At 42.5% G+C, this 20,668-nt stretch overlaps 1 pseudogene across 1 annotated transcript; it reads right to left on the minus strand.

Annotated features, from left to right (window-relative positions):
- Positions 1 to 144: 144 nt before the first annotated feature.
- On the minus strand, positions 145 to 20,553 carry LOC309659418 (mortality factor 4-like protein 1 pseudogene; annotated as a pseudogene). The gene has a single exon. The product of its transcript is annotated as a mortality factor 4-like protein 1 pseudogene (transcript).
- Positions 20,554 to 20,668: the final 115 nt, after the last annotated feature.

Here is a 20,668-nt window from a genome sequence, read left to right on the forward strand (position 1 = left end):
ACTTTGAGCCAGTTACTTAACCTCTCTGGGCCTGTGTTTTCTCATCTGTAAAATGGGGAAGGTGATAACAGCTCCTGACTGTTTTTTTTTTTTTTAGATTACATTTTTAATTTAATTTTTAAAATTTTTTGTACAATTTTTGAAGACTACTTTCCATTTACAGTTATTACAAAGTATTGGCTATGTTTCCCATGTTGTATAATACATCCTTGAACCCATCTTACACCCCCTCCCCAGCAGCTCCGGACTCTTAGGGTTGATGTGAGGGGAGGACTTAGCACCTGGCAAGCACGTGCAGCAGGGCCCACCTGGAGTAAGAGCACAGCGGGAGCTGCTACGGGGCAGGCACACAGCATAGGGTCAGGTCAAGCCTCAACGTGGTGTCAGCGTGCTCTGATGGTAGAAGCGCGGGATGCCCTGGGCTTTACAGGAGGATCACGTCGACTGAAAAAAAATGCACAACCTAAAAGTTGAGAATTACGTTTTCTTTGGCAGACTTTCTGAAGACTTCAAGCCGTGGAGAGAGCCTCTCAGAAGAACTCTGCGGGCCAGCTCCGAAGAGGTGAGGGAGGATCCAGGATGTATAGGGGGGTTTTGCAACAAAGACCTGGTGGTCGGAACAGCAAAAGATCACTGCTAGTTAAAGAAAAGCAGACATCTCAAGTTAAAGCACTGAGCACTTTTCTGTGTACTGGAAGGTGCAAGAGTCTGGACTCGCTGAAATCATTCCTTGGATATGCACCTTAGCTATCTCAGGCCAGTATCCTGCGCTTTCCCGCCCTGAGTCCCCTCAGGGTGCACCACGGGGAGCGGGGGCAGCAGCGGCTGAGGACTTGGCGGTGGGCAGTTTATCTCCAGTCTGAGTTCCCTCAGGGCTCGCCGTAGGGGTGGCCGTAGTGGCTTGATGGCTGCAGCATCCTTTGTTTACTGAGATGGTAGGCCACACTTTTCATTCACAGTCAGTTCCCCTCACACTTGGAGAAGGAGGGCTTCCTGGAGGGAGGGACGACAGCTCAGCAGAGACCAGGAAAGAAAGGAGCAGCCAGAAAAGAGGAGGTCAAAGGTCTTCCAGGGTCAGAGAACAGCATTTGCACGCAAACCCCCTGAGGGCGGAGGGCGAACAAAGGGTTGGAGGACAGGACACTACTGTAGACTATAGCAGGGGCAGAGAATGGGGTGAAGAGGGGTCCAGGTAAGACAGGAGCAGGAAGCAGGAACAAGAACAGGAGGCCTTGGGCCCGGTTGAGGCGTCTGCATTTTATTCCGAGGAGGCTCACGTGAGGGGGTGAATTTCCACTTATCAAGGTGGCGCTGGCTGCTAGGTGGAAAGTGAGAACGTGAGGTTTTGTGTTTTTCCTGTTTGACTATGACTCACAGGAAGTAAAGTGCGCTACAGCACAACCAGAAACAGGCCCAGGATTTGAGGGGAATACAGGAAGTCCCTTACATACAAAAAATTTCCATTCCGAGAGCACGTTTGTAAGTCCAATTAGTTCGTAAGTCCAACAAAGTTAGCCTAGGTACCCAACTAACACAATCGGCTCTATAGTACTGTAGTGTAATAGGTTTATAATACTTTTCACACAAATAATACATAAAAAACAATAGAAAAAAAATAAAGAAAACATTTTTAATCTTACAGTACAGTACCTTGAAAAGTACAGTAGTACAGTGCAACAGCTGGCATCCAGGGGCTGGCATCGAGTGAACAGGCAAGAAGAGTTACTGACTGGAGGAGGGAGAGGAGGTGGAGATGATAGAGCTGAAGGATCATCAGCAATAGGAGACGGAGGGCAAGCTGCAATTTCACTCACGCCTGACCCTGATGGCACAGGTTCTGGTTCCTTGCTGGATTCAATTCTATCTACCCTCTTGAAAAAATGATCCAATGATGTCTGGGTAGTAGCTCTTTTTTTCTCATCATAGATGACACGGTAGCACTGGATTGCATTCTGAACGGCTGCTGCAACCTTCGTGTACCATTCTACATTTGGGTCCTGTGCCTCAAAAACTAACAGTGTCTCCTCAAGTAAAGAAAATCCCCTTGCCATTTCCTGCATCGTGAATCTCTTCTGTTCTTCAGTTACTTCTTCTTCCTCTTGTCTCTCTTTGTCCTTTCTCTGGGCCTCCAGTTCCATCAGGTCTTCATCTGTAAGCTACACAAAGTAAGTACACAAAAGCACAACCACTTGTAGAGAATGCACGCAGGTGACAATGTACATCAGACACGTGAACTAACTTACGTGATTGGACATGTGAACACACGTTCGCATCTTTGCAAGTTCACAGCTTGAAGGTTCATATGTGTGTAGGGGACTTACTGTAAAGCTTTTCCCTCTTTAAGGAAAATAATACAGTACAGCATTCCAAATACCAAAATAGGGACAGGGCTTTGCAAAGTGCTAGGGTTCCTGAAGTTCAAGTTCATTCGCCTTGTCGAAGCAAATAATCAATAATCAATATCAATATATAATAAGGAAGAGAAGAAAGTTTTATTTGAGCCAAACTGAGGACTATAGCCTGGGAGGCAGCCTCTCAGTAGCTCTGAGAAACTGCTGCATAAAAGCATGGTCGTCAACATAGTCATACGTTATCAGAACAAAGAACATACATTTAACATGACAGGGAACATTCCTTCGGGGTTTCAAAAGAGAGAGCTTTTTACTGAATTGTGTAAATCTGGGCAGGTATTTAATTTCTGTGACTAATCAGTGAACTAGAATGAATGTTAAATTTTTTATGTCTGAAGCTCGAGTCTCTTATGGATCTGTAAATACTCATTACCAGTATAACTTTTGTTCAACAAGAGGATTGTACTGTATGAAGAACTGATGAAAAAAAATCCCTCTGTAACATTTTCTTAAGAAAACCTTGTTTATTTAAAGAAAAAGTCTGTATAAATTATAAATTTTTATTTAAATTTTTAAAAAGAGACAGCTTAGTACATATACAGTGAGACAGCTGGACCCTGGTGTCTGGGAAAGGAACCTTATCTTCAAGGGAGGGTTAACATGGACACAGAAAGGGAGTCATTTGTCCTCACCTTCGAATTGGATATTCTTGACCTTAATGGTTAAAGATGTGCTATGCATGTTTGACAGGGCATGAGTCAGGCCGTTCTAGTTCACATGAAGTTCAGACCAAACCATGTATAAGCCAGAATGACTTCCCCATAACTCAATACTTGAACATTGTCCCCATGAGCCTCGAGGTAAAGCCACTTCTGATTACATCCCAATACATCCACATCGCATACACCCCTCCCCGACCCTCCCCGCACACACCACACGCCATACCACACAGAAAACGCACACACCCCACGCACCATTCACCACACGGACACCATATATGGCACACTTGAAACAGGCCAGTACTTATCCTTACTTTGTACAATGTGCTCTGCTATTTTCTATTCCATTCCTTTCCATTTCTTTTCTTTTTTCTAACGTTGTCTGAGACTCACTAAATTGATTATTTCATGACCCACAAATAGGTCCTGAACTAGACTTTGGAAAAACTAACTTGGAGGGAAGCAGAGGGAACCCACAGGTTGCTGTGAGATGAGTGTTGGGCTGCTGTCTGGCCGAGCTCTTGGCACAGCCTGGGACGCAGGTGTGACACAGCCACCTCCCCACTGTGGCTGGCCCAGCCACCAACGGGCAGGGGCAGAGCCTCCCAGCCTGCCAGGACGGCTGGTGGGGGAGGCCCTGTCCCTGCGTTTGCCTGGCTAATTTGAACCTAAGAAGTAACCTCCCCTGTTTTTGTGTTTAATCACCTCCTCACATACAGCAGCCTGTGGGCTTCCTTTGCCTTCCTCCAAATCAATGTTTTCCAGACTGCATCCTGGGACCTATTAGTGGGTCATGAAATCACTTTAGGGAGTCTCAGGCAGAAGGAGAGAAAAAGAAGGAAAGGAAAGGAAAGGAAAGGGAAGGGAAGGGAAGGGAAGGGAAGGGAAGGGAAGGAAGGGAAGGGAAGGGAAGGGAAGGGAAGGGAAGGAAAGGAATGGGAAGGGAAGGGAAGGGAAGGGAAGGGAAGGGAAGGGAAGGGAAGGGAAGGAAAGGAAAGGAATGGGAAGGGAAGGGAAGGGAAGGAAAGGAAAGGAAAGGAAAGGAAAGGAAAGGAAAGGAATGGGAAGGAATGGAATAGCGCATATGCCATGTAGTAAGGATAAGGACTGACTGGCTTGAGGTGTGTGTATTATATTATAACTTTTCTTCGAACCAGGTATTAAGAAAGTGAAACGATAAATACAGGGCAGAGAGAATCAATCATGTCCAATGATTCAGACAAAGAAGCACAGGATGAAGCAACTCAAGAAACTACCACGTAAAAAGTAAAGAGACTATCCAGCACCCACAGCCCGTAACTGAATCTGCCAGATGATGACTCAGCGAGAACACATGAGTTTGTTGTCTCGATCATCTTTTTTCCTAGTAAATATTCAGTGAGACTGATGATTCCTCTTGTTTCCAACAGGCCTAAGTAGAACTGGGCTTACAGTGATGGGATGACTTGCTCTCCTCTGAGACATCTCAAAAGCCCGCAGGCCAGGATCATTCTTTGCTCTTCCTCTTAGATGTCTGTGCTGGCAACTGGCCACTGCTCACATGGCTCACAGGGAATTCTACAGCCACGTGTGGGAATTCCGCTTCTGGAATTTTCCTCAGTGCTGCCTTTCCCAGAAAACTCCTGATACTTTAAGGACTGAGTTGAAGCTTTGATGGTGGTGTCTGGCACTGATCCGTCCCCACCCATCACCCTTGGGGGAAGTGTGGGCTAGAGTCCAGCTTTCTTCCATAGATAAAGCCTAACAGAGACATCAATCCCCACTCCCCCAGCCTCACCATGGAAAAATGAGCTCACAGGTCAAAACAGTAAAAGACATTTGATAAGAATAACCATTTCCGAAACAAACAAAAACAAATACTGGATTACAGATTCCATCAGAAACAGAAATGTTTAACGTTAAAGTCCAAGAAGTTAAAATGAGTCTAATAAACTATCAAGAAATAAGGGGGTAAGGGGTAGTTTAAAATGGAGGTATAAAAAGATACTGAACTTACCATGTCCCATAGACACAACAAATATACAGATAAATATGATTCAGTTCCCTCTGATAAAGGTCTGAAAACTGGCTGAACAGCTCCTGCACAACAAAGGGGAAAAGAGTCATCATCAGGACAGGTAGGAGAGGCAGAGAGGCAGTCTCACCAAAAACCCCACCCCTGGCACAGACACCCACCATCAGGAGGGATCTCACAAATACAGAGCTTCTCCCTGAAGAGGGAAGGGTCTGTACCCACATGAGGCATCCCAATCCCTGGGACCTGAACCGAAGCCCCCAGAATGTCTTGTTTTGAAAACCAATGGAGCTTATATCCAGGAAAACCATAGTGAGACAGGAAGGGGGCAGGGCACAACCTTCAAAAGAATGATAGCCATTGAACACACGACATAAACTGTTTAGAACCAACCAGGTCCAAGATGGTGGATGAGTCGACTTCCACTAGACTTTAAGCCTCATTATACACTCATTGTAATAAATCGGCAAGCTAAATGACACACCCACAGGTGCCAAAGCTGACCATAAGAGGTCAAAAAGTGGGCTGTGGCCCAATTTCTGGAAATCCCCATGTCTTCCCCAAAATAGCTGGAATACTCCTCCCTTTCATTAGCGTATGAAATTACCCACCCCTATAAAAACTGACAAGCCCATACCCTGGGGCCTCTCACCTTCTGAGATGGCCCACACTGTGTCTGTGGAGTGTGTATCTCCCTGAATAAACCTTCTTTCTCTTTATTATGGCTTGCGCTTGAATTCTTTTCTGCGCGAAGCCAAGAACCCACACTTGGCGGCTGTCCCAGGGACTCGCCTGAGACCTGGGACATAACCATTCTCTCCAGCCGCATTTTCTTTCCTGCAACAATAGGGCTCTAGGGAACAGAGATTCCACTCTTTTTTTTTTTTTTTTTTAACATCTTTATTGGAGTATAACTGCTTTACAATGTTGTGTTAATTTCTGCTGTATAACAAAGTGAATCAGCTATATGCATACATATCCCCATATCCCCTCCCTCTTGCGTCTCCCTCCCACCCTCCTTATCCCACCCCCTAGGTGGTTGTAAAACACCGAGCTGACAGAGATTCCACTCTTAAAGGGCTCACAGGAATACTCACTTGTCCTGGGACCTTGAACAAAAGCCACAGTTTGAACCACACCAAGACCATATGGGAAGGAAACTCATTTGCTAATCCTAAGGCATCTGCTGGAAAGGCAGAACCCTGTCCGGACTCTCTCTAGGGACAGAGGTGCTCCCATGGCCCCACCAAAGCCAGGAAGGCACTCACAGCTTACATAGGGGATGCCCCTTGATGGGCCAAGGGAGATTGCATTTCTGGGACCTACTGGTCTGAAACAATCAGAGGGACAGTTCTTGGCAGGCTACCATCCTCAGGGCAATGCACAGACAGCAGACTGAAACACACAACCCCAGTATCCTTGTGAAAAAAGGCCTAAATACTTGTCTTGGAGCTTCAGCCTAAGAAGTAGGCTTCAGGTTTATCACACATCTACAGGCTACAGAAGTGCTCTCAGGGAACATAGGCCAGGAGACACCATCTCTGTGCTCTCCCTTGGCCTCACTACAGCTCACCAGTACCTTCCAGAAAGGAGCTCACACACTCAACTGGAGCCACAATTTTTGCAACTTTTGCCAAGGAAACACCTCCAGATCATCTGGTCTGGAGGTCAGTAGCCTTTACAATTGCAGTCTCACAGGATGGTATATATTTGCATACCTTAAAAGCTGCTGCCTGAGGGTCTAGCTTCTAATCAGCCTAATACTAGGTGTGGACAGAGATCCCTCCCTCTGGAATACTCAAAGCTCTTGGCACATGCTCAATGACTGGACCTATCAAGAATAAATCAGACTGCCTAGACAATCACAAAGGTTCAAGTGACAACCAAAGCTAGGGCAAGTTTAAATAATAACATTAATCTCCTACATAGGCCACTCCTTCAAGACTGGGAGAGATAGCTGTTTCCCTAATACATTGAAATAAACACAGAGAGTCAAGCAAAATGAGGAGACAGAGGAATATGTTCCCAATGAAAGAGTAACATAAAACCCCAGAAAAAAACCTTAATGAAATGGAGATAAGTAATTTACCTAATAAAAAGTTTAAAGTAATGGTCATAAGGATGTTCATCAAACCCAGGAGAAAAATAGATAAACACAGTGAGAACTTCAACAAAGAGAGAGAAAATATAAGAAAATAATGAACAGAAGTCACAGCAATGAAGAATACAATAACTCAGCTAAAAAATACAAAAGAAGGGTTGAACAGCAGACTAGATGAAGTAAAGAAAGAATCAGTGAGCTGGAAGACAAGGCAGAGGAATTCACCCAAATAGAGAAGCAAAAAGAAAAAAGAATTTTAAAAAGTGAGGATAGCTTAAGAAACATATGGAACCCAATAACATTTGCATTATAGGGGTCCAGAAGCAGGAGAGAAAGAAAAGGGGGGCAGAGAACTTATTTGAAAAAATAATGACTGAAAATCTTCCCCAACCTGGGGAATAAAACAGACATCCAGATCCAGGAAACCCAGAGAGTTCCAAAAAATATATAAATCTAAAGAGACTCACACCAAAACACATTATAATTAAAATGTCAAAAGGTAAAGGTCAGACCTACTAGAGAATGGACTGGAGGATATGGGGAAGGGGAAGGGTAAGCTGGGACGAAGTGAGAGAGTGGCATGGACATTTATACACTACCAATCGTAAAATAGATAGCTAGTGGGAAGCAGCCACATAGCACAGGGAGATCAGCTTGGTGCTTTGTGACCACCTAGAGGGGTGGGATAGGGAAGGTGGGAGGGAGGCAGATGCAAGAGGGAGGAGATATGGGGATATATGTATATGTATAACTGATTCACTTTGTTATAAAGCAGAAACTAACACACCATTGTAAAGCAATTATACTCCAATAAAAATGTTTTAAAAAAAGGTAAATGTTAAAGAGAATCTTAAAAGCAGCAAGATAAAAACAACTTGTTACATACAAGGGAACCCCTTTAAGACTATCAGCAGATTTCTCAGCAAAAACTTTGCAGGCCAGGAGGAAGCAGCATGATATTTTCAAAGTAATAAAAGGAAAACAACTCTCAACCAAGAATACTCTACCCAGCAAGGCTATTATTCAAAATTGAAAGCGAGACAAAGAGTTTTCCAGACAAACAAAAGCTAAAGGAGTTCATCCCACTAAACCAGCAATTGAAAAGAAAGGGCACTAATCAGTAACAAGAAAACATGAAATTAAAACTCACACTGGTAAAAGTAAATATATAGTAAAGGTAATGGATTAATCACTTATAAAACTAGTGTGAAGGTTAAAAGTCAAAAGTGGTAAAAATAACTATAACTACAATAACTAGTTAAAGGACACACAAAATAAAAGGATGTACAATGTGACATCAAAAACATAAAAATTGGGATGGGAAGAGTAAAAATGTAGAGTTTTATAATTCATTCATACTTAACTTGCTATCAACTTAAAACAGACTGTTGTATATATAGGCTGCTATATGTGAGACTCATGGTAACCCCAAAGCAAAAACCTATAGTAGGTACACAAAAGATAATGGGAAAGGAATCTAAGCATAACACCATAGAAAGTCATCAAACCACAAGGGAAGAAGCAAGAGAAAAAGAAAAACCAAAAATGAACTACCAAAACAGCCAGAAAACAAGTAAAACAATGGCAATAACTACATACCTATCAACAATAACTTTAAATATAAATGGACTATAGTCTCAGATCAAAAGACATATATACACTACCAAATGTAAAATAGATAGCTAGTGGGAAGCAGCCGCATAGCACAGGGAGATCAGCTCGGTGTTTTGTGACCACCTAGAGAGGTGGGATAGGGAGGGTGGGAGGGAGGGAGACGCAAGAGGGAAGAGATATGGGAACATATGTATATGTATAACTGATTCATTTTGTTATAAGGCGGAAACTAACACACCATTGTAAAGCAATTATACTCCAATAAAGATGTTAAAAAAAAAGAAAAAAAAAAGACATAGAGTGGCTAAGTGGATAAAAAAACAAGACCATCTATATTCTGCCTACAAGAAACTCACTTCAGATGTAAGTACCCAAACAGATTGAAAGTGAAGGGACAGAAAGTGAAGGGAAGATGTGTTTCATGCAAATGGTTACCAAAAGAAACCTGGGATAGCTATCCTTATATCAGAAAAATAGACTTTAAAAAAAAGAATATAGTAAAAGACAAAGATGGGCATTACATAACAATAAAGAGGCCAATTCAACAAGAAGATATAACATTTGTAAATATCTATGCACCCAACATAGGATCACCTAAATATATATGGACAATATTAACAGTCTTAAAGGGAGAAATTGACAATACAATAATAGTAACAGACTTTAATACCCTACTTACATCAATGGATAGATCATCCAGACAGAAAATCAATAAGAAAGCTTTGGCCTTAAATGATACTTTAGACCAGATGGAGATACAGATATAGATATAGATATAGATACAGATATAGAGCATTCCATCCAAAAGCAGCAGAATACACATTATTCTCAAATGCACATGGAACATTCTCCAGGATAGATCATATGCTAGTCCACAAAACAAGTCTCAATAAATTTAAGAAGATTGAAATCATATGAAGCATTTTTTCCAATGACAATGGTATGAAATGAGAAATCAATTATAAGAAAAAAACTGGAAAAATCACAAATATGTGGAGATTAAACAACACGCTCTTGAACAACAAGTGGGTCAATGGAGAAATTGAAGGAAAAATCAAAAAATGCCTTGAGACAAATAAAAATGGAAACACAACATACCAAAATCTATGGGATGCAGCAAAACAGTTCTAAAAGGGAAGTTTATAACAATACAGGCCTACTTCAAGAAACAAGAAAAATCTCAAATAAACAATCTAACTTTATACCTAAAGGAACTAGAAAAAGAAGAACAAATAAAGCCCAAAGTTAGTAGAAAGAAGGAAAAAATAAAGATCAGTGCAGAAATAACTGAAATAGAGATTAATAGATATACATACAACGTAAGAGCACACAAAGGTTGAAAGCAAAAGCATGGAAAAAGACATATCAGGCAAATACTAGCCAAAAGATAGCTCTTGTAGCAATATTAATATCATCTAAAATTAGGGTAACTATATATAATTTATTGTATAAACCAGCATACCTTTGAGAAGAAAAGGTATTATTAAGAATTACAACAGGAAAAGAGAAATAAACCAAGACTTCTTAGGCAAATCAGGATTTATGGTCAGTCATACAATACAAAATAAATCAAAAAGTATTATTAAGGATGAGGAAGGTCTCTAAAAATGATAATTCCCCAAGAATATGTGAAGCAAAAAGTGATAGAAATATAGGGAGAAACAGATGATATCCACCTTCACAGTGAAAGATTTCAATATAACATTCTCAATCAATGATAGGTCAAGTAAACAAACCACAACAAAAAAATCTTCAAGAATGTAAAAGATTTAATCATCTAAAAAAGAAATAGAGAGAGCTATGCACCCAAAACTTAAAGAAAACATTTTAAGCACACATGAAACATTTACAAAAACTGACCATATACTAGGTCACAGAGAAACCCTAAACAAACTTCAAAGAATAGATATCACCCAAACCAGATCTTCTAACCACATGCAACTGAGATAGAAGCCAATATAAACAAAAATAGTTGCATATTTGCTGGTGGGAATATAAACTGATGTAAGAGCATTGGTGGAAAGTTTGGCATGTCCTCCTAAAGTTAGAAATTCACATCAGCAGTTTCACTTTTAGAAACATACTTGAAACTCTTGCACCTGTAAAACCAGCAAAAATATACAAGAATGTTTAGAGCAGGACTGCTCTCAATAATAAAAACCTGGAAATAACATAAACACTCAAGGAAAAATGGGAAAATAGATTATGGTTGGGTTCATTTTCTCCTGCTGCATAACAAATTACCACAAACTTAGTGGCTTAAAACAATACCCATTTACTGTCTCAAAGTTCTGTAGGTCAGTAGTCAGGACATACCGTGGCTGGGTTCTCTGCTCAGGGTCTCACCAGGGCTGGATCAAGGTGCTGGACAGGGCAGCCATCCCATCCAAGGCTGGCGTTCACTTCCAAGCTCACTGGTTGTTGGCAAAATTCAGGTCCTAGTGGTTGTAGGGCAGAGGCCCCACTTTCTTGCTGGCCGTCAGCAGGCGCTGTTCTCAGCCTCTAGAAGCCACCTGTCACAGGGCCCTCTCCACAGCATGACAGTCTTCTTCTACAAATTCCACTGCAGCTTTCCATCTCTGACTCCAGACCCAGATTTAAAGGGCTCATGTGATTGGTCCAGTGCCCTTTCTTAAGATCTGATTTGGGACCCCAATTGTATCTGTAAAATCCCATCACAGCAGCACCTAGTGTTTGATTAAATAATGTGTATGCACACCAGGGCCTAGGAAGCTTCATGGCCCTCTTAGAATTCTGCCTTCCACAATGCTCGATCCATGTGATGAATATTACATAGCTTCAAATGGAATGAACGCAGTCACCTGCAACAATGTGCATGAGCCTTAGAAATTTAACATCATATGAAAAAAATATAGTCCCAAAAGACTCTAAATTAAAAACAACTAAAATTTTAAAAGTGCTTTTAAAGGATTACATATAGATGCAACAGAGTGATATAAAAAAAAGAAAATAACGAGATGGTGGACTGGATTCTGGATGCCCCAGATGGGGGGAGGCAGAGGGCCAGGTAGCTGAAGAGTTAGATGTAGGTTATTGTTAGGGGGTCTAGATTGGGGAGGGAAGAGGGTAAGTGGGTTCATAGATGTTATTATATTATTTTAAATAACTAACTTATACTGTGCTGTATGTCAATTAGAACTTAATAAAACTGGATAAATAAATAAATACTAAATATAAAATAAAATAACTAATCTGAAGCAGGACAAATATGGACCAGTGATGAGAGAACGTCATGTACTGAGGATTATGATTAATAATTTCTATTCTGTGTACCTGAAGTCTAATTAAAAATGAAGAAGAAAAAATACTTCTTAAATGAAAGAACATATTAAGGAATTGAAAAGTATATTCTCTCTAGGGCAGGCGAAGCCCTTGGGTTCCAGATAGCACCAAAGAGGCAGTGACTGATTTCTTCAGGACAAACTCGTCACCCCGGAAACCTTCCAAAATGTAAGTAGAAATTACCATTTGTTCTCAGAAACGCCTCGTCTGAACATATCTGGGGAGATCACCTGTCACTTCCACCACTCAAACCTCAGGCTTCCTGGTTTTCTGTTGCCTGCACCTCCCAAGTGCTGCTAGGTCCTTTGCACCAGCCTTTAAACACACTCAGGGCTCTCCCACTTGCGGAAGAAAAAGGGTAAGAATGAAGCAGGACCTCTCTCCCCGCTACACCCCACACGTGCAACACCAGCTCCCTCCCACGCTTTCCCAGCAAAACTTCCTGCAGACAAGTCTCCTACATTCTCGGTCTCAGTCCTCAGCCCATGCTTTCGCCCTCCCAACTGGACAACACGTGTGCTCCACCAGGCCACAGGCAACTGCTCAGCCCTTAACTCTCCTGACATTTTGGTGCCCTTTGACTCTGGACCACTTCCTCCGTGCATCCTTTTCCCTTGGCAGCTGTCACAGCTCCCTGCTTTTTCTGTCATCTCCCTGACCTGCCTCTCCTGTCTCATCCGCAGGCTCATCTTCCTCTGCTGTTCTGTACTTGTTGAGGCTGCTTGTGGCTCTGTCCTCACATCCCTGGGCCCTGCTCCCTCATCTCTCTGGAATAGCTCATCTGCTCCCACAGCATCAGTTGCCATTTGCACACTGCTCGTCTCCAAATCCTTCCTTGCAGCCGAAATCTTCTTCACTCTGGGTGCGTAGAACCAATTCCCTCCTGGAAACTTCTTCAATGACCCCCATACTTCCAACTCTCTCTGCCCCAAACTGTCATCTCTCCCTCTTCTTAAGAGGGCACTAATCCCATCAAGAGGGCTCATAGCATTTGTCTTGGAGTTTCTTACAGCTTTCCCTCTGCGGACACGGAATGAATTCTCCCTGGGTCATTGCTTCCCAGGGATGCACGGGGACCTAGGTTTGAGTCCAAGGACATTGATCTGCCCTTGCCAGCCTCATATGAGCTACCTGCCTTTTGGGGCTACTCCCGTAGAAAAGCGGGGTCTCCTGGGAATCCATCAGCTTTCTATGCCCAGAGTTCTCCCAACAGATGGTCATGGGCCATTGGGAGACTTGGGGTACAAGAGAAAACAATGAGGTTTAGGGTTTTTTAAAAATCAATCTACATTTATGTAGTCACTCACTAGATGATATTTATTAATGTATATGCAAAATTAATTCATTGCCACAATGCAAAGTCTCAAGAGACTTCAGGAATCACATGGTCTAACAGGCATGTTCTAGATGAGAAAGTTGTCTCAAATCCCCTCATTTCTTTTCTTCTTTCCTTTCAAGCCCTGGTGGCACCCATTTCTCAAGCAAGCTTGGGGGATGATCTCGACTGCATTCAACTGCAGTGGCCACAAGGCCCTGGTACATACCCCACAAGGTGAGGCTATGGGTAGAGCCAAGGTAAAGGGCAATGCTGGCTTAAAAAGTGGGGGAAGGAGGAAGGAAATGAGTCATTCTGAGGATCGGAAGTGGGGAAAGAGAGTCATGTGCCTGTGGCTTAGTCCCTTAGTTGAGGTTGGGGTGATGAGGGCAGCCACTCTTCATCGCTCACACAGGGGCACGAGGTGTCAAGGCTGCAATGCCCTGAACTGCTATTAGTAGAGAGAACTTGCAGCCGAGTTGAAAGAAGCAGCCCCTCGCTGCTCCTTTACTCCACTTGCCTGCGCTAGGGAGGGCAGCTGCACAAAGAGAGGCTAAATGTGGTCAAACTACAGTTTGGGGTTTCTCAGTCAGAGACTCAGGGGAGGAGCTGACTCCACCATTGTCACACGTGCAAGTTCGAGGGAGAACTCATAGCTTATCATGGGCACAGCATCTAGACTCCTAGCCTGGAGCCACCAAGTGCAAGTTAGAGCTAAGCCTCTGACCTCAGAAGTAAACTTGACCAATGAGCTGCTCATGCCAGAGTTGAGACCAGAGGCAGTTCTTGGACTCCTAATTTGGCATTCTTTCCACTGAACTCCCCCCACCCCCAGGAGAGTAGAGAGGTGTAGGGGTGTGGATTTTATGAAGGGAAGGGTCAAACCCCTATCAGTACTCTCTTCAGTCCGGAGGAATTCCTTCACAGGTCCCCTCCCATTATGAAGTCTTTGATATACGAGAGTATTGTCCACGCACTCATTTTCAGCAGATGACTTTGCCACATACTTCCTGCAAAAAGCAAAAGTTGTCAGACACTCTCTTATCTTTTGCCTCCAAATCTAACCTCTCTCTGCCTTCCTTTCTCCGGTTACAAAAGGCAAAACGTCCCCTCTACCTACGACCAGCCCCTCCAGTGTTCCTGGATTCCCCCCTCCTATCTCAACAATTTCACTCTTGCCTTTATCTCCTCTCTTCCCCATTATCAATTTACCTCTCCCTATAGGACCATTCTCAATAGACTGTGAACATGCATAGTAATCTCCCATCTTAAAAATATCCACCCCTTAAAACAACGAGATACCACTACACACCTATTAGAATGGCTAAAATGCAAAACACTGACAGCACCAAATGCTGGTGAGGATGTGAAGAAGTGAGAACCCTCATTCCTTGCTGATGGAAATGCAAAATGGTGCGGCCACTTTGGAAGACCATTTGGTAGTTTCTTACAAAACTAAATATAACTCTTAAAATATAATCCAGCAATTGCACTCTTTGACATTTACCCATGAGTTGAAAACGTTCACACAAAAACCTGCACATGGATTTTTTAAAATTAATTAATTAATTTATGTTTGGCTGTGTTGGGTCTTCGTTGCTGTGCACAGGGTTTCTCTAGCTGCGGCGACCAGGGGCTACTCTTCGTTGCGGTGCACGGGCTTTTCATTGCGGTGGCTTCTCTTGTTGCGGAGCATGGGCTCTAGGTGTGAGGGCTTCAGTAGTTGTGGCACGTGGGCTCAGTAGTTGTGGCTCACGGGCTCTAGAGCGCAGGCTCAGTAGTTGTGGTGCACGAGCTTAGTTGCTCCACGGCATGTGGGATCTTCCCAGACCAGTGATCGAAGCCATATCCCCTGCATTGGCAGGTGGATTCTTAACCCCTGCATCACCAGGGAAGTCCAGCATGGATGTTTATAGCAGCTTTATTCATAATGGCCAAAACTTGGAAGCAACCAAGATGTCTTTCAATAGATGAATGGATAAACAAATTGTCGTACATCCATACAATGGAATATTACTCAGCACTAAAAGGAAAGGTACTATCAAGTCACAAAAAGACATGGAGAAACCTTAAATGAATATTGCTAAGTGAAAGAAGCCAGTCTGAAATGTCTATGTACTGTATGATTCCAACTGTATGTCATGCTAGAAAAAGCAAAAGTACAGAGATAGTAAAAAGATCAGTGGTTACCAGGGGCTAAGGAGGAAAAAATGAGGAACAAATAGATGAAGCACAGGGCATTTTTAGAAACTAACTCTGTGTGATACTGTAATGGTGAGTACATGACATTATACATTTGTTAAAACTCATAGAATGTACAGCATGAAGAGTGAACCCTAATGTAAACTAGGCACTTTAGTTAATAACAATGTATCCACATTGGCTCAGCAATTGTAACAAATGTACCACACTATTACAAGATATTAATAGAGGAAACTGGAGGGAGGGGTAAGATGGCAACTCTCTGTACTTTCCAGGCAATTTTTCTATAAATCTAAAACTGCCTTTAAAAATTAAGTCTATTAATTAAAAATTTAAAATATTCAATGGCCCATGAATATCCATGGCCCACCCTGGCTCCCACCCCTTTCCTCTGCTCACTGTCACAACAAAACTTCTTCAAAGTTGTTTCCTCTCCTTTCTCACCTCCCATTTTTGTTCCTAACCCTCTCTCCCTGTGTCGGTTTCCTACTGCTGCTATAAGAAATTAGTACAATCTCAGCCACTTAAAACAAATTTATTATCTTACAGTTTTGGAGGTCAGCCCTAAAATCAAGATGACAGCAGGGCTGTGTCTTATGGAGACTGTAGGGGAAGGTCCATGTCCTTGCCTTTTCTAGTTTCTGAAGGCCACCTGCATCCACTGGCTCACGGCGCCTATCCTCTGTCTTCAAGGACAGCATCTTCCAATGTCTGACCTCTCCTTCTGTCCTCACATCTTCTTTCTCTGACTCTGATCCTCCTGTCTCCCTTTTATATAGGCCTCGTTATTACCCTGAGCCCACCCAAATAATCCAAGATAATCTGCCCTTCTCAAGATCTTTAATCACATCTGCAAAGTCCCTTTTACCACATAAGTTAACATAGTCACAGATTCTGGGGATCAGGATGTAGACATCTTTGGGAGCCATTATTCAGCCTCTTCTCTACCTGGGCTCCACTGAGACAGCTCTTATCAAGAGGTTACCGGCAGCCTCTGAGTGGCAAAGCCCTGGTCACTAGTTAGTCTTACTTAACCCCTGAACACATTCGACAGAAGTGATCAAGAAATTCTCTTCTCTCAGCTTCCATGACATCCAGCCTCTTGGTTTCCTCCCAACCACACTGACCATGTATGACTTTTTTTGCTTGTTTTTTTTTTGCCTTGCTTCCCTCCTGGCCATCTAAACATTGGTGAGACCCAGGGGCCCGGTCCTCATCTGTCTTCTCCATCTATTCTTTAGGTGACCCCACACAATTGATTATTTAACATTTCAGCTCTATGCTGATGATGTGCAAATTTATAATTCCGGCTCATACCTTTCCACAAAGACCCAAAATTGTATTACCTCGCTGCTTCCTTCTTGGTACATCTTCAATAAAATTTTACTCTTAAACAATCACAAACTTACAGAAAAGTTGAACTACAATACAGAGACCTTTATCTCTGAACCATTTTCTGGTGCCCCCATCACCCCTAAATACTTTTGTGTTTATTTCCTACAAACAAAAACACACTTCTATATAAACTACAATACAGCCTCACAATCAGGAACTCAACTTTGATACATGAATACCGTCTAATCCTCTGACCCTCTTCAAGTGTCACTGGTCATGCCCTCTCCGATTAAAAGGATCCGTCTCAAAGTCACAGATTGCATTTAGTTGTCAAGTCTCTTTAGTTTCCTTTAGTCTTGAATGATTCCTCAGACTCTGACCGTCACAACTTAACCTCCGTGACTTTAGGAGACTAGCGGCCAGAGATTTTGGAGAATGTCCCTCTCTCTGGTTACGCACATTTGACAGAAGTGTCACAGATGTGGTATTGCTCCCTGTTGAGTGGTGTGGAATTTTACTCTGTTCCATCGTTGATGGTGTTCAATTGCATTGTTTGGTTAAGACGACCTCTGCCAGTATTTGCCACTGTAAAGCTACTCTGGTCCCCTTCATAATTAGTAACTATTTTTGCAGCCCCACCCTCTAGGAACTCTTGGCTGCAGACTTCTCATAGCTCAGATCTCAGCCCAGATGTCCTCAGCTGAGAAAAGCCCTTCCAGACTAGCCAGGCACCCTCCAGCTCACCACCTGTTGTTTTGTCTTCATGTCACTCTGCAGTTATCTTGTTTATTTATAGTTTGTACCACTATCACCCCAACCTCCCCACCCACTGGAACATAAGCTCCAGAGGAGAGCAGGAACTTGGCCTGTGTCATATACTCTACTGACTCCAAAACCTACAAGAGTGCTTGGCATGGGTGGGTACTCCATGAATATTTCTGAATGAATGAACAAATGTGTATTTTTAAAACTATAGTAGACTTTATTTATGGGACAATAGAGCATATAGTACAGAGATTTCCCACAGGCCTCTTCTCCTCCACAGTTTCCCCTATCTTTAACATCTTGGGCTAGTGTGGTACCTTTGTAACAATTGATGAGCCAATATTGATACATTAATGTTAACCAAATGCTGTAATAGTTTGTAGAATAGAATTCACTGTTTGTGTTATACAGTTCTATGGGTTTTGATGAATGCATGATGGTCATGTATCCACCTAGTCTGATAATTCCAGATTCTCTGTCACATCTTAGTCTTGTTCTCAAGCTTATTCTGTCTCTTCAGATTGTGTTTTTCCTGCTTTTTTTTTTCTTATACTTTTTGTAGAAAGTTGGACATGATGTATCAGATAACAGGAGCTGAGATAAATAATCCTTTACTGTGAAGTGTCATGTTTATCTGGTTAAGAGTTAGTCTGTGTTTAATGCTTGCTGCCCCTGTGGGTGTCAGAGGCTTTGATTTCTTCCAGTATCTTCATTTTTTGTCTTCCCTGTTGTCTCTGGGTTTCCCTAGAAACTCTCTCTTAAATAGAGTTGTAATCCACTGGAGTCTTATGGGTGTGGTGGAAGGTTTTGTGGAGGGGAAACATTCAATAATCTTAAAATTAAATTTCAGGGTTTGTTTTTTCTTTTTAATGAGCCTGAACCTCTGGACTGAGACCCTCAGAGGAGTTTCTTAGCCTCTGTCCCTCTGTTTTTCCTCCCCTTATGACAAGAAGGTTTGAGGGGGCTGAGCTGTCTAATTGCCTTTGAGCTGGGTCACAGTAGACTTGGCTAAAATAATTCCCCTTGAAAGCAGGCTTTTTTTTTTTTTTTTTTAAACAGAACACTCTCAGTGTATTTCAGATGGTTACTTTTCACCTCCCTCTGGCTAAACAGGAAGGAAACTTTCTCTTCCTTCTGGTGGGGCACCTGTGAAAAAAGCTCAAGAAAGCAGGAGGACCCCACTAAGACTGGGTGCCCAGGAGTTTTGGGGGGTTTTTTTGGTTTGTTTTGTTTTTTTGAAACCTAGAGAAAAAATGTATTGAAGATCTGAAAAACTATTTCTAAAAAGATTGACTTTTCCAGAAAACGGTAGCTACACAATGCATTGCGTCTATCATGTTAAAGTGCGCATTAGACACAAATACAAAAACCATGAAACAAGCCACCATTCTCTGACAATCTGAGCAAAGATAAAATGCCTAAGGAACAACATGGATGACTTGCAAAGGTTGGGGTCTTTACTGTAAGCACCATAAAAAAAAGGGGGGGCACAACTGGACGACTGTCTTCAGTTATACACACTGAACTGAGCCTTAGGCACTAGGAATCAGAGCATTTTGTCATATAGTATTAACACATATTATAAAAGTGCGTAGTGCCAAAGGAATAAAGTCACCAGCATTCAAAAGCAGCTTTGTCAACTAAGCAATAAAACACTCTACAGTACGTCTCTCTGTTGTCCATCATTGAATACACTGGTAGCAACTTTGAAATGAAAAAAAAAAGAAAGAAAAGAAAAAAGGAGCTGTAACCCCTTTTATTTGCTGTTTAAAATCAAACAGAAAACAAACATCACTTCTGTTATACACTAACATTTCCAAAGTAACATCATTTGTACAAGAGAAGCACTAAGAAACAAAAATGTGTTTACAGAGATCCAAACATGAGTCAGTATAAGCACCTCACACAGCTTTCCGATGGTACTCAGGAGAAGCCACTTCATAATCGCTGGCGCTAAACAAAGTTGCAGAGTTCTTTGCCAGGTATTTTAGGAAATCATGAAGATAATTCAGTAATAAAGCAAGGCTCTTCTCATCCAGAGGTGTATAGGCCAACATTGCTCCAATACGTACAAATAATCTCAGTAAATGTGGCGCTCCGTACACCGGGGACATGGGCGCATCTGGGTGATCTGCAAGGATTTCAGCGTACTGTGGTCTCTCAAATTTGTAGAGTAGCTGGGTGCCCAATATTGCATTGAAGTATTCCTTTAGCCCTGCCACAATTTCATTAACAGCATACTCCTTATTATCTGTGTTTCCTCGAGATTTCTTATAATTTGCAAAATCCTCTAGAATGGAATCCACATTCTTCTTGGCAGGAAGATAAAAGAGCTGTTTTTGCCGGGTAATTAAGTCCCAGTCATCAACAAGCCATGGTTTTAGTTCTTCAGGAATTTTTAACATCAACTCTGTTCACGAATGTTTCCTCAAACAGTCGGATCTACTCGGGCCCTTTTCTTGTGAGGAGGCTGAGGTGTCTCACTGGTGCTACCACCATCTCCATTTCCAGGTGTTTTCTGTTTGTTCTTTTTTTGTTTTCACTTCAACATTTTTCTGTTGCAGACCAGAAGTCTTCTTTCCAGGGGCAGCCCCTCTCATCTTCCCCTCTGCATACTGCTCCTGACTGGCTTTTTGAAGTTCTTGTTGTTTCTGCAAATTGGTGTCCGCGTATTTGAGTACTCTGCTTTCTGGAACCCATTCATCCCAATTTTTATTCCAACCACTGTAATGTATAAAGTATTTCACCTGTTTATCCTTTACGGCCACCTTTACACACTTTGCTCCATAAAGAAGAGGTCCATGGAAGCACAGCACTCTCTCACCCTCCTGGAATTTAGGTTTCCGGTCCTGCTTGGGCACCAATTTTAAGTGACTGGCCGCCCCCTCCTCCTCCTCCCACCACCCCGACTACTGCCCCCTACTCTCTACCCCGCCCGGCTCCACGTCA

The sequence above is a fragment of the Balaenoptera physalus genome (genome assembly GCF_965194825.1).
Source record: "Balaenoptera physalus genome assembly, chromosome: 4".
NCBI classification, from domain to species: Eukaryota; Metazoa; Chordata; class Mammalia; order Artiodactyla; family Balaenopteridae; genus Balaenoptera; species Balaenoptera physalus.